Raw genomic sequence first — 14,283 nt, forward strand, 5'->3', positions numbered from 1 at the left:
TCCTTTCTTTACATCCAGGTTTTAGGCAGGCACTAGGCAGTATTTAAAATAGCTAATATACCTATCAATATCTTTATATTCATGTATCTATCATATGTATATCCCCCTCCCTTTTTTTTTTTTTTTGCATTAAGTTCATTAGAAAGCTCACATGTGGTCTATTTTAAGCATTGAGGAAGTAAAAGGATTTTGGAGGGAGCCTTTGAACAGTACATGCGGAAATAGTCTTACATGCATTTATCTTAAACTTCCTTTCACAGACTAGTTCAGCCAATTGATTCTACTGTAAATAGGAAATCTGCACTTCTTCCTTAACCACAATCTAGTTGTTCCAACATATGGCTAAATTAAGGCACGAAAGGTTAAATTGGAAGGAAGAAGACTCTTATGAATAAACAAAGAAAGGAAAAAGAGGAAGTATTTCTCCATTCTGTGTCTAATTGCTACTGATCTTGTTGCTGAATGCACCGCAGTTCTTCAGTAATCCTGCCCTAATGGCAACTAGAGAATACTCGCTTGCTGGTGCAAATGCCTGATGTTGGATCTCTTTTGAGCTTAAAGGCCGGTAATTTGGGAACATGAAAACTTTGCAAAGTTGAGGTGCCTATTATCTCATCTTGTATATGGAAAGAGGTGTCAGTAACTTTAGAATCTGGTGATCTCTAGGAATTTTTTCCCTATTAATGTTCTCTATTCTAAACTCTGTTGACCCCCTTCCAGTAACACTTAAATAGAAAGTGTTTAGAATGAAAAGTAAGCTGAAACGATTTAATTCAATCCTTCACTTTCTGGATAAGTAAACTGAGTCTGTTCAGATTAAGTAATTGTCCCCAAAGTTACGCACATATCCTGATGTAAGTCTGTGAATTGTCAGAGCCACCCATTTCTGTGAATCAGAGTAGTACTTAGGATGCAATTGTGACCAATGTACTTCTTTTAGAACATAGCTAAGAATTAATTATTTCTTCCTCTCCATTTATTACCTTATATCTCTGTTATGGAACTTTGCACAGCTCAACTCATCAGCTGGGTATATATCTATCTCTCATTATACTGTGAGCACATTACTTGTTCATGTCTAATTCATTCTTAAATCTTCCAGTGTTGCCTCCACCCCATCCCAAGTACAGTGCCTTGCCCACGTAGGGGTAGAGAAAAGTTTGCGGAATTGAATCACGTCAAAACCATAGAGAAAGCATGTTAGCAGGGAGAAATTGGAAAGTGATTTCTAGTCGAACTTTTCAGGTTTATCTTTCATTAAAAAATAGCCATACGTTTTGATTTAAAACCCAGCTTGACTCATTGTTGTGCCCTTTATTTCTTCCCTCTTAGTTTCTCTCTTCAGCATCTTAATGCCTCACCACACAAATGCTTGATCTTTCCTGCTAGTTGGAAATTACCATGTCAGTAATCTGTTGACTCTGGAGGGAAGTCTGAAATGTTTCTCACACCTGTCACCTCTTTTGCATTTTGAATATGCCTTTCTTATTTGATCCCTACTCTTTTGTAATAGCATCCTGGTGCCTTCCCCGACTTAGTTCTCCTTTGCAGGGGTCCATTTCTACATGCCTGTAATGCTATTTTCCCCTGCCATAGCTCTGAACATAGCACTTCCTTCATCAAAAACTTTGATAAGGCTTGCTGGATAGCTGAGTTCTAAAAACTTAAGATGTGTATTTAGTTTTGTGACCTATACATTAAAATCTACACTGCTTTACTGTAGTTGGCCTGAGAGTGGCATTCTTTACTCTTGTGTGTAAAGCAGTTTCAACTTGATCCAGAGGTAGTTTCTATAGCCTCCAAACAAAGCAGTTCAGAATGCCACTTAACTGCTTTGTTTGGAGGCTATAGAAACTACCTCTGGATCAAGTTGAGTGAATATACCAATAGTGGTTCATCAAACTCTGGCAACTCCTAAAATATATATTTTTCATTACTAAATTACTGTGCATGAATGTTTCTTAAATAGGTCTCTGCTGAATGGAATTTTGTACTCCAATTTCATAGATAGTCACTATGCTCCATTTCTGTATATCTAGGCTCATAAAATGATAGACAAATATTTGTAGAGCAAAAAATATGCTTGATAATTTTGTATTATGGTTTGATCACTTTGTGGATTTTCTTGTGGATAAAAGGCTTTGTGTTATTTGAGTGTTACTTATTATTTGAGTACTACTATTAGAATTGTGTGCAGAGAGTTCAGAAGCCCCCTCCCTCAACTGGAATATTTGTAAAAAACTAACAAGCAAACAAACTGTGTGCATGGCCTTCTTGAGATTCTATTTCTTTTAAAAAGACAATTTTTTAGAGCAGTTTTATGTTCAAAGCAAAATTGAGAGGAAGGTATAGAGATTTCCCAAATACCCCCTGCCCCGACACACGCAGAGCCTCCCCCATTGTCCACAGCCCCCATCAGAGTGGTATATTTGTTACAAATGATGAAACTATATGGACACATTCTTATCATCCAAAGTCCATAGCTTACATTAGTGTTCACGCTAGGTGTTGTATATTCTGTGGATCTGGACAAATATATAATGACATGTACCTGCCATTTCAGTATCATACAATATTTTCAGTGCCCTAAAAATCCTCCGTGTTCCACTTATGCATCCCTCCTTCCACCTACCCCCTGGCAACCGCTGACTGAGTTTCCATTTTTAATGCCTCTAGATAATTTAAGAAGCTAACAGTGAGCTTCTGTGAGATCCCATACTGAATGAAAATTTATAGTCCTAGAAGCCACTTAAAAAACACAAATTAGGGAGCTTTAAATACATGTTATTTATTTCAAAATATGTCTAATATTTGTCTAGTTCTATATAGAAGGGAAAATAAAAGTTTTGAGGTAAAATAATTCAGTATATCAGGAGTATATTCCTGTCTCTTAAATGAGAGTAAAGCTTCATTACTTCCTAGTACACTGTCATGCAGCCTGCTTCACTACTACTGATATTCACTAACTTTCTTTCAATCTTTATTAATGGTATTATTTTCTATTTTGTAATTTTGCTATTAAAAATCATGAATTGTTTTAATCAACTACATAACTTAAAGTGAAATTAAGGTTCACAGCATTATTTTCATTTCAACATAAAATATGTATGTCATTTGTGACTACCCTTTTATAAGCTAACTATGAGAATGACTTCTTTCTACCACCTTTTTTTTCTTTTTTAATAATTAAACTTGAAGCATATTTTGTCTCACTGATGCTTCAAAGTTCTGGCTGTCAAAAGATATCTTTTTCCTTAGAGGAAAAAAGCACTCAAATAATAAAATACTTAATTTTAATGTCTGTATTCTTTCTGTATGCTGATATTATCAAAGAGGAAGAAAAATAACAGGCCCATGACTGTAATTTCCATTCTTGACCTCTAGGAATGAAGTAATTTGATGCAATACATGTTTGTTGTTTTGATGGGATGACTATTTTAGTTAAGGTTAATTGACCAATAAGATAACAATCTGTTCTTAATGCTTTAAATTCTTTAGTTTGTGTTCTTGTAACAAAATATTCATCAACAATTGTTCAGTCTATTTTCATTTGTTCAATCATCATGAGACAATGAAATAATAATAGAGTAAGGGCTTCCCTGGTACCGCAGTGGTTGAGAGTCCTCCTGCCGATGCAGGGGCCACGGGTTCGTGCCCCGGTCCGGGAAGATCCCACGTGCCGCGAGGCGGCTGGGCCCGTGAGCCATGGCCGCTGAGCCTGCGCGTCCGGAGCCTGTGCTCCGCAACGGGAGAGGCCACAGCATACCGCAAACAAAACAAAACAAACAAACAAAACCCAAACAAACAAACAAAAGTAATAGAATAAAAGCATACATGTATATATATGCTTTTATTCTGTGGCGGGAACTGGAAAAGGGTGCATTACAGTAACTGAATGGTTTTGAGGTCACATGCTTAGTTGAACTTGTACTTTATATATTGGTAAAATGATTCTCCATAAAAGCCTTTGCATCCTCCTGTCCAACTGAACACATGTTCTGTCAGGGAAAGATTTATAATTATGAATCTTTGATGTTTGGAAAAATTCCAATTGCACAGTAATTTTGGAATCCTAATTGTCTTGCTAGGTAAATTTTTGTTGATTTTTCTCAAAGACATCTTATGATTCTCACTTCCTAAAAAGTGTTTATCAGCACATTGATAAAAGGGGCTGTAATAATTTCTGGTTTTTACTGGTACTTGAGGAATAGATTTTGGGAAAAGTCATCCATTTAATCTGCCAAAATACTGAGAGACTTCTGCTTATGCGGTCTTAGAATTTCAGTCTCTATAAAGTGATATTTTAAACCGGATTAAGCTGTTATCATTATAATAGATAAGATTGCTGCCTACGGAGATCTAACCATTTTTAGGAATTAAGAGTGCAGTTACATATGAACAAGAAACAGAAAAGGGCCAGAACTTTAAGTTTTCTTTTGCTCCCATTATTAAGGTATTCTTCATATGAGGGACGATAAACGATGGAAAATGTAATAGATTTGGAAGCGAATGTTATCTAAATTTTTTGCCTTAAAGAATTACAGCTTTAGCTTCTCTGTCATATACTCCCTTAGCATCCTGAACCCCTTAACATCATATTTTTATGACTTGTTTGATATCTGTCTTCCTTGGTAGAGTTTAGGCTACCCTAGGGCAGAAACTAAGTCCATTTTATTCACTGCTTTATCTTCAGTGCCTACCATGTGGTAAGTTATTGACAAATATTTGACAAGTATTTTAAAAATAAAGTTTATTTAAAAAGTAATAAAAATAGAAAAGAGCAAAAGCTCCTTAACTAAAATGAGGTTTCATGTCCAGGGTGTCTTTAATTGAAGCTTTGAATGACATTGACATTTGAGAGAAAAATGTTTCCCTACCGTAATTTATACATTCCTCCTCATAAGTCTTCTTCCAGATCTATTAATAAGACATGGTATTAAATTCCTTTGAGCTGGGATGATCTTACTTATAAACAGAGTGGGAGGCAATGTTAGTGGTATACTTTTAGGGACAGCAAGAAGTAGGTCTATTCAAAAATAGCTCCCACCTGGTAGCCAGAGTATTTGGAAGCCCCATCATTGGAGTTGTTTTGTTGTTGTTGTTAAGGGGTCTCTAGGAGGACCATTTTAAATTTATATCTTCTGGTCATTATGAAAACAAGATGACATGCTACCTCCTTTCTGGGGCAGGACTTGTAATTAGGGGTTATTGTGTGAAAGGTAACAAACTTTTGATCAGCAAAATGATATATGATGGGCTATCATTTTGTTGGATAGGCAGAGATTTTCTACCTGAAAAAAATTTGAGAAAGAGAAGAAAACATCTCTGAAAATTTCTCTTAAGCGTCAGGTAAGGATTAGAAGCTATTCCTTTATGGAGGGTAAGCAGAGATTAAACAATATTAGCTACAAGATTAGTTGTGGAAAATTTAAGGAAAAAAAAGAAAAATGAAATATTCCTGAAGCATGAAAGAACCCGTTGAATATGGACACTCAATGTATTATTTATTTGGATTATGTATTTGGATTATGGAATGGGTAGGATGACAGGGCCAGAGTTTGAAGAGCAGTGATGGGTAGGACATATACAGGGGTGAGGAAGGGGTGTTGCTTAGCAACCCAAAGGCCATCAAGGCAAGGAGACCTTTTCAGAAGAGATGCCCTGGCTTATGGAATCACCATTTGCCCACTTACCTAAGCCAGGAAACAAAGGAGAGGTGGGAGATTTTACTTGTTTTACTTAAGGCTGACTGTGATATCGTGATTTATAATAAGCAATATATCTTTGATATTGGTTCTCATTTCTAAAACCCTTGGAATTCCCCAAGTGATAAGAGAGACAAAGGTGTCTTTTGTTATGTTAATGAGGGGACTTCTGGACGGCAGCTAGGGATGGGGGCTGGTTGTCAGTGGAGCCAACCAGGTGATTAGAGGGTTGGGACTTTCAGTCCCATCCCCTGACCTCCTGGGAAGGGAGAAGGCCTGAAGGTTGAATCACTTGCCAATGGCCAATGATTTAGTCAATCATGTCTTTGTAATGAAGCCTCCATAAAATCCCCAAAGGAGAGAATTTGGAGCGCTTCCAGGTTGGCCAACACATAGAGTTTGGGGAGAGTGGCACATTCTGAGAGGGTGTGAAAGCTCCCTGAGCTTCCCCACACCTTGCCCTATGTGTCTCTTCAGTCTGGCTGTTCCTGAGTTATATCCTTTTAGAATAAACTGGTAATCTGGTAAGCGAAATGTTTCTCTGAGTTCTGTGTCCTGCTCTAGCAAATTAATTGAACCCAAGGACAGGGGTTGTGGGAACCTCTGATTTATAGCAGTCAGAAATACAGGTAACAACCTGCACTTCCGCTTGGAGTATGACGAACGAGGAGGGAGTCATGGGAGCCTCCAATCTGTAGCCAGTGGGTCAGAAGCACAGATAACCACCTGTCTGATGTGGCAGGGGAGAGGCAGTCTTATAGGCCTGAACCCCTAACCTGTGGAATCTGATGCTCTCTCTGGGCAGATGGTGTCAGAATTGAGTTAAATTGCAGGATCCCCTGCTAATGTTCTGAGCTTTGCTTGGTGATGTGGGGGAAGACCGTCCCCCTCCACAAACCACACATGAATTGGGTGCTGTTTGTTGGTGTGGAGAGAAACCTCCACACATTCGGTGACTGGAAGTGTTCTGTGTGGCTGTGTCAGTAGCATGAGAGTAAAAGAGAAACACAGGGGGAAGGACTGGGTTTCCCCTACACAGGTAGCTGGAACTGCGTTTTTCCCATTTATTGACTCTCTTGTTTGGCATTTACCTTTTCTATTTTCTGCTTTCTCTCTGGTAAAGATGATACTGTGTTCTGTGGTGGGTAGAAGGCAAACTCAGGAAAGAAGGAAGGAAGTAATTCATGACTTATTCCCATGATAAATAGGCTCCTGAATCATTAAGAATATGAGTCATTTGCTACTTGTTTTCTTAACCCAGATTTTCCTCCACTGAATAAATGAATGGTGTACAAGTAGAGGAAAAGCAAAGGATGAAGCCACTACCCGGTACAGGTTATTTATATTCAAATCTGGGCCCTGCCCTTCCCCAGCAGAGTCCTCTCTCAGATCATCTAACCTTTGTAAACTGAAATTTATCCGCTACAAAATGAAGATCATAATGGCTGCTGATTGCCGGCTATGTGAGGGTTAAAAGAACGTGAAGAGATCATAACCCAAGCTGTGTTCGCAAACTGCTCAGTAAATATCAGCTATTATTTCTCAGGAGATAAGAACCCCCAAGCCTGGCCAGGCTGGAATGATCTCCAAGTTAAAGATGACCCAGAAATTCCTGATGTATTTGGAGATTCCAGTTTTGGCATCTTTCTAGCCAAATATGGGAAATTATCCAAAACCAAAAACCGCTGAGGGCTTCAAATGGCATCAGGAAGTAACTGCCTCACTGTCACAAATATGAGGAAAAGGAAACCTTTGATCTCTAACAAAAGTGACATTTCATTGAGCCAGTTTTCTCCCTAGAAGATTTGAATCACGGGTGGTTTGTTTAACATGAAGTTAATGCTAACTCATAACTAAGTTAATAGAGAAATGTTAATGAACTGTAATCACGGAGAATTTAAAATGCTACACGCTGGATAATTAACTTGACAAACAAGTCATGCTGGGCAGGCTAATTTAAATACTCAACCTTTTGAACTTCCCTCTTACACATTACAACAGACCTACTTTTTTTTTTTTTTCCTTTTTTGGTCTAAACTCTTGTCACTGTTTCAAAATTTTCCACGAAATTTTCCACGAGAAGCTTCTGAAAGTATCTTCTTTCCCTCACTTTTAATGCCCAACCAACTGTAAGTTTGGCTGCTGCCTCATCCGCTTTGCTGCTCTCCTAACAGCATCAATAGTGTCAACTTTAAAACCAGTGGATACTATTCAGTCCTCATATGCTACTTTTATACTGTTGCCCATATTACATGGTTTTCAAATTATTTATTCCTTTCGCTTTGGTGATGATATTCTCTCCTTGTTCTCACAAATCTCTAACCACTGCTTTGTTTTGCAGGTTTTTTCTCTTCTGCCATCCCTTTAGTGTTTCCAAGGTTTAATCCTTGGTCTGTTGCTCTTTTCTTTTTACCTGTCCTTAGATAATCTGGTTTGTTTATTATCAACGTGTCAATCACTCCTAAATCTGAATCTCCGGAGTTGAGACGCTAATTTTCAGATGTATGGCTGACCGTCTGTCCCTAGTGAACGTCTGCACCTAAACCAGCCCCCTCCTTCTCTTTATTTCTTCTCTTGGCTTATGGACTCACCATCTACCCATTCACCTACAGCAGAAAGCCTAGGAATCACTCTCAACTACTCTTGCATCTTCACCCGTCTCAAAGTCCAGTCAGATTTACTTCCCAGTATTTCTCATTTCCGTCTAAATGCCTGAGTCTTTACTGATGTGAGTTGCTGTGTCTTTATTATTTTAGTAGCCTTCTAAATGCTCTCCATTCTTACCTTTTAAATAATGATGATAACAAACCCTGAAATAGCAGTTACTACTTGCCAATCTCTGTTCTAAGTGCTTTATTTATATTAACTCATTAAATTCCCAAGATAAGCTCCCAAAGCAGGTACTCTTATTATCTGCTTTTTACAGATAAGATCACTGAGGCACATAGAGGTTAAATAACTTGATCACAGAGCTGGGGGAGGCCAGATGTAAACCCAGGCAGTCAGGCTCCAGAGTCCATCCTCCTCACTGTTACCAGAGTAATCGATACACAAGGACATTTAACTATGTTGTGTGCCTGGTGCCCAAACCCAAAGAACAGAGCTTAATTTCTTCAATGGGGCATAAAAGCGCGGACTCTACCTGTCTGTATGGCTTCAGTTGTCACCTCCCACTTCACACTGTGTTCTAGCCACACTCACCTGATGCCATACTCTGGCAATAATCTCTACAGCGATGATGTATTCTCAACCTTTGCTTGTCCACCATGCAGCTCGGCATTCATTTTCTCTGTTCTCATACTGATATATTTCTTCAACACACAGTTACGAATGCTGTAATAGTTCAGCCAGTTTGTTAAAAAGGTATTGCGCCAGACAGAATTCCAGGATGCCCCTGTCTCCCCCAGTTCCTGACCCTTGGTGTATGTATAGCTTCTCCTAGTTATTCAAACAGACACTAATCTAGGTATTGCTGTGAAGGGATTTTGTAGATGTAACTAGGGTACCCAATCAGTTGACTTTATAATAAGGAGATTGTCTTAGTGGGCTTGACCTAATCACGTGAGCCCTTTAAAAGCAGAGTGTTTTTTTTTTTTCCCATCAGGAGGAAGTCAAGAGATTCAAAGCATGAGAAAGATTGGATGTGCTATCACTGGCTTGGATGGAGGAGGCCCCGTGGCAAGGGCTGAGGAAGGCCTCTGGGAGGTGAAACTAGCCCCTGGCTGAAAGTCAGCATGGAGACAGGAACCTCAGTCCTACAAAGGCAAGGAACTGCCTTGTGCCAACAAGAATGAGCTTGGATCTATTTTTAAATACAAGATCACACCATCTGTGAGTAAAAACTGTTTTACTTTCTGCTTTCTAATCTGAATGAATTTTATTTCTTTTTCTGCCTGATTTCCCTAAGTAGAACTTCTAGTACGATATTGAATAGAAGTGGCAAGAGTGGAATCCTTGTCTTGTTCCTGAACTTGGTGGGACAAACTTTTCTTTTTTAAATTTATTTATTTTTGGCTGCGTTGGGTCTTCGTTGCTGCGCGTGGGCTTTTCTCTAGTTGTGGTGAGTGGGGAGTGGGGGCTACTCTTCGTCGCAGTGCATGGGCTTCTCATTTGCAGTGGCTTCTCTTGTTGTGGAGCATGGGCTCTAGGTGCATGGACTTCAGTAGTTGTGGCACGCGGGCTCAATAGTTGTGGCTTGCGGGCTCTAGAGCACAGACTCAGTAGTTGTGGTGCAAGGGCTTTGTTACTCCGCGGTATGTGGGATCTTCCCGGAACAGGGCTCAAACCCGTGTCCCCTGCATTGGCAGGTGGATTCTTAACCACTGCACCACCAGGGAAGTCTGGGGACAAACTTTATTTAGTCTTTCCCCATTAAGTATGATGTTAGCTTTGGGTTTTTTGTAGATGCCCTTTTTCAGTTGAGGAATTTCCCTTCTCTTCCTAGTTTATTGAGGTTTTTTTTTTTTTATGAAATGATGTTGGATTTAGTGAAATGATTTTTCTGCGTTGATTGAGGTGATCATGTGTTTTTGTTGTTTACTCTATTGATATGTTGTATTACAGTAATTGATTTTGTGATGTTAAGACTATTTATTTCATTCCTGGGATATATCTTACTTGGTCATAGTGTATAATCCTTTTATATGTTGTTGGATTCAGTTTGCTAATACTACATTGAGGATTTTTGTGATTCATAAGGAAAGTTGGTCTGTAGTTTTCTTTTCATGTCTTTGTCTGGTTTTGGTACGATGATAGAATAAACCACAATAGAATTATATTATAAATCAATAAAAGAATGAAATTTAGAAAATTCACAAATATGTGGGAATTAAAATAGTCATAAATAACCAATGGTCAAAGTTGAAATCACAAGCAAAATTTCATTAAAGATGAGTGAAAACAAAAACACAACATGCTAAAACGTATGTGATGCAGATAAAACAGTGCTTTGAGGGAAATCAATGCTGTAAACACATAGATGAAAAAGAACAAGAAAATCTCAGATCAATAACCTAAACTTTTAACCTTAAGAAGCTACAAAAGAACTAGACTAAACTCAAACTAAACAGAAGGAAGGAAACAACAGTGATTGAAAATAAATTAAATAGAGAATAGAAAACATTAAAAGAAATCAGTAAAACCAGAAGCTGGTTCTTTGAAAATATCTACAGAATCTATAAACTTTCATTTATAGAATGACCAATAAAAAAAAAAAAGAGAAAGGGCTCAAATTAGTGAAATCAGGGTAAAAAGAGAACATCACTATCTGAGCCCTAATTTCCTCATCTGTAAAGTGAAAATTATAATATATGCCTCATCAAGTTGTTATAGATATTAAATGTGAAATTACTGGCTACTGTGCCCGGAATATAATAGGCTGTTTATGAGAGGTTGTTTCCCCCTTCCTCTTTTGTACTTCTAGTTCGTTTTACACTGTTTAATTCTTTCCAGAGTCTAGCTTAAAAACCAGAAGTGATTATCCATACCTGTTAAAATCTACTTCACTGCTTATCTTCAGTGCCTTCCATATTCTAATCCCAATTTACCTTTCCATTTACAGTCCTCCCTACACTTTGGCATTGACGCTTAGCTTCAGCCAAACTGTTTCATTCACTTCTCCTTGGATTGTAGATGATGTAGGGATTTGTTTTCATGTATTTATCTGTTTATTTTCTGGCTCTGGCTTTCCCTTTATCTCTGTTCTCTCACTGGTACTCTGCAGAGTATTCTTTTCCCCTCCAGCCCAGACCAGAGCAGAGCAGAGCAGAATCAGTGAGTCAAGGCATTTCTTATTTGAGTGAAAGGCAGAAGCTTTTGGCTTCTGCTAGCAGATCTGTTTCTGGGTCCCCTACTCCTTATATAAACAGCCTTCAAATTTTTCTCTGTTCCCATACTATATACCATTTAGGCCCTCAAGTCCAGCATCCCCCTTTAACTTTTCTTTCATGTCCAGTTTGAAGCTCAGTCCATTTCTGAATGTGATTGCAATCAACTTACTCAATTATTTTATCTTTTGATTTGTTTAATTGCTTCATGACCAAAGCTTTAGTAAGGTGTGTATACCAGTGTATTGTTACAATGTTACCTTGGATTGAATTACAAATATCAAAAGAAAAATCTCAAAATTTTAAAAGGTGTGGGGCTTCCCTGGTGGTGCAGTGGTTGGGAGTCCGCCTGCCGATGCAGGGGACGCGGGTTCGTGCCCCGGTCCGGGAGGATCCCGCATGCCGCGGAGTGGCTGGGCCCGTGAGCCATGGCCGCTGAGCCTGCGCGTCCGGGGCCTGTGCTCCGCAACGGGAGAGGCCACAACAGTGAGACGCCCGCGTACCGCGAAAAAAAAAAAAAAAAACATAGATGTATCTTAATAATGGCGTCTATATGACACACAAACAAGCAAATAATTTAGAAAAAAAAAAAAATTTTAAAAGGTGTGAGTATAAAAGTAAACAATATTTCAGAGAGGGGTTAATAAAAGGAGTTTCTATGCAGTTTGTTCCTGCATAATTTTGCCCACAGCTTCTAAAATAAAAATGAGGTATCGTTTAAACAATGCCATTCAGAAAATGGTAACTTCAGACAGCATCTACTGCATACCTACTGTAAAAGATTAGGAAATCAATCACACACATTTTCCCACTTCCTGTCAAACAACTTTGTCCTGTTTTGTCAGGCTTATTATTTTTTTTTACATTTTGAGGTTTATGGTCTTGACCTTTAGGTCAAGATAAATAGACTGCCAGTTAATTCCCTTGCAAAAATGGGTGTGTTCGAGATCAAAAAAGAATTGAAATTCGGGTCTGCAACCGTGGCGAGCCATATGCAAGTCCCCAGGCAACAAGAAGAGAACTGTTTTAAAGAGGGTAAAAGGAAGCTGGGAAATTTGTAGTAGACAAAGTGTTCATTGGCGAAATTGAGATTTCGAGATGTAGTGGCTTTTCATTGGCTGCATAGTGACAGTCTCTCATTGGCTGAGCTCTTGCCAGACAAGAAGAGGAAGTCTTTCTTCTTCCTGTTGGCCTCTGCTATCATGATAGGGTATGAGAGCTTCTCCTTCTAGCCTCCTGATTTTATTTTAATAGAGGTTTCTGTTCAATTTTTATAAGAGTATACGCATTCTTGAACTGGCTTGTTAAAACAAAGCAACAAAATGTCTACATCCCTTTGAGATGATAAATATATTTTTCAGCATTTGTTCTGTGGATGCATAGTAGATTCTGTTGTATGGCTGTACCATAATTTATGTAACCTATGTACTATTATAAGACATGTATGGTTTTCCATTTTTCTTATATAAGCAATATTCTGATGATCATTTTTATAGGTACATTTTTGCTCATATATTTAATTTTTTTCATTCTTTCCTAAGTCTATCAAGATAAAACAAAGGCAAGTTTAAAAATATAAGTCTGGGTAGTCATTGGCTATCATGTTGACCAAGCACACAGGAGTTTCAATTAATGTATACTAAACCTACTGTAGTTCACCCGTAAAATTAAAATGTAATGTCTTTTTCCCCAGGGTTTTGAAAGTTGCATTTAGATAACATCTGAAAAAGGTACGCTGTCAAACAGTGCAGAGTATTACTAATTTCACTGTTGAGGCAGTTTTATGAAATCACTGCCCCCACAGCACTGCTTTTATGCTTTATTACCTTTTGACGTAAATGACTACTTACAAAATCTGAAAACACAATGAAAATGTCAGAACAGTCATGGTTTCTAACACATCCTTGGCTTTATAGACTCTAGCGCATTGGGAGGTTTCAAGTGTGCTGTCATTAAGAATTCCTAACACACATCTCTTTGGAAAAACACAGGGTAATGACTTTCCCAAACATTTCCTTCACTGACTGTTGTATTCAAAATTCTAAATCTAAAATTTTATTTTTATTTATTTAGTTTTTAATTAATTAATTTTTGGCTGCGTTGGATCTTCATTGCTGCATGCACGCTTTCTCTAGTTGCGGTGAGTGGGGGCTACACTTCCTTGTGGTGTGCGGGCTTCTCATTGCAGTGGCTTCTCTTGTTGCGGAGCATGGGCTCTAGGTGCGCGGGCTCAGTAGTTGTGGCTCATGGACTCTAGAGAGCAGGCTCAGTAGTTGTGGTGCAGGGGCTTAATTGCTTCACGGCATGTGGGATCTTCCTGGACCAGGGCTCGAACCCGTGTCCCCTGCATTGGCAGGCGGATTCTTGACCACTGAGCCACCAGGGAAGTCCCTAAACCTAAAATATTAATATGCAGAATATTGTTCCCACAACTGCAGTATAATCCCACCCATTTTAGTGATGACATTTTGTGTGCTTAAGGAGAAACATTGTCAGAGGCTCTACATATGCATCGTAAATATAGAGACTAAAAGAATCACTGTTAGCTAGGTAGTACTTTTCATAATATTTCCAAATAACAATGACTTCACAAAATGGGTGAAGTTTGGAGGAGTTTATTTTTAAGAATCTAGCTGAATATGTGCTTAGGTTAAAGGAGAGGCAGTGTGCATTAATAATTCAAAATGCTATCTTTTATACTTGCCTAATTAAATAGGCTCTTCACTGAATCTATCGAGTGGAGTGACGTGTCT

The sequence above is a fragment of the Pseudorca crassidens genome, chromosome 3 (assembly GCF_039906515.1).
Source record: "Pseudorca crassidens isolate mPseCra1 chromosome 3, mPseCra1.hap1, whole genome shotgun sequence".
Lineage (NCBI taxonomy): Eukaryota > Metazoa > Chordata > Mammalia > Artiodactyla > Delphinidae > Pseudorca > Pseudorca crassidens.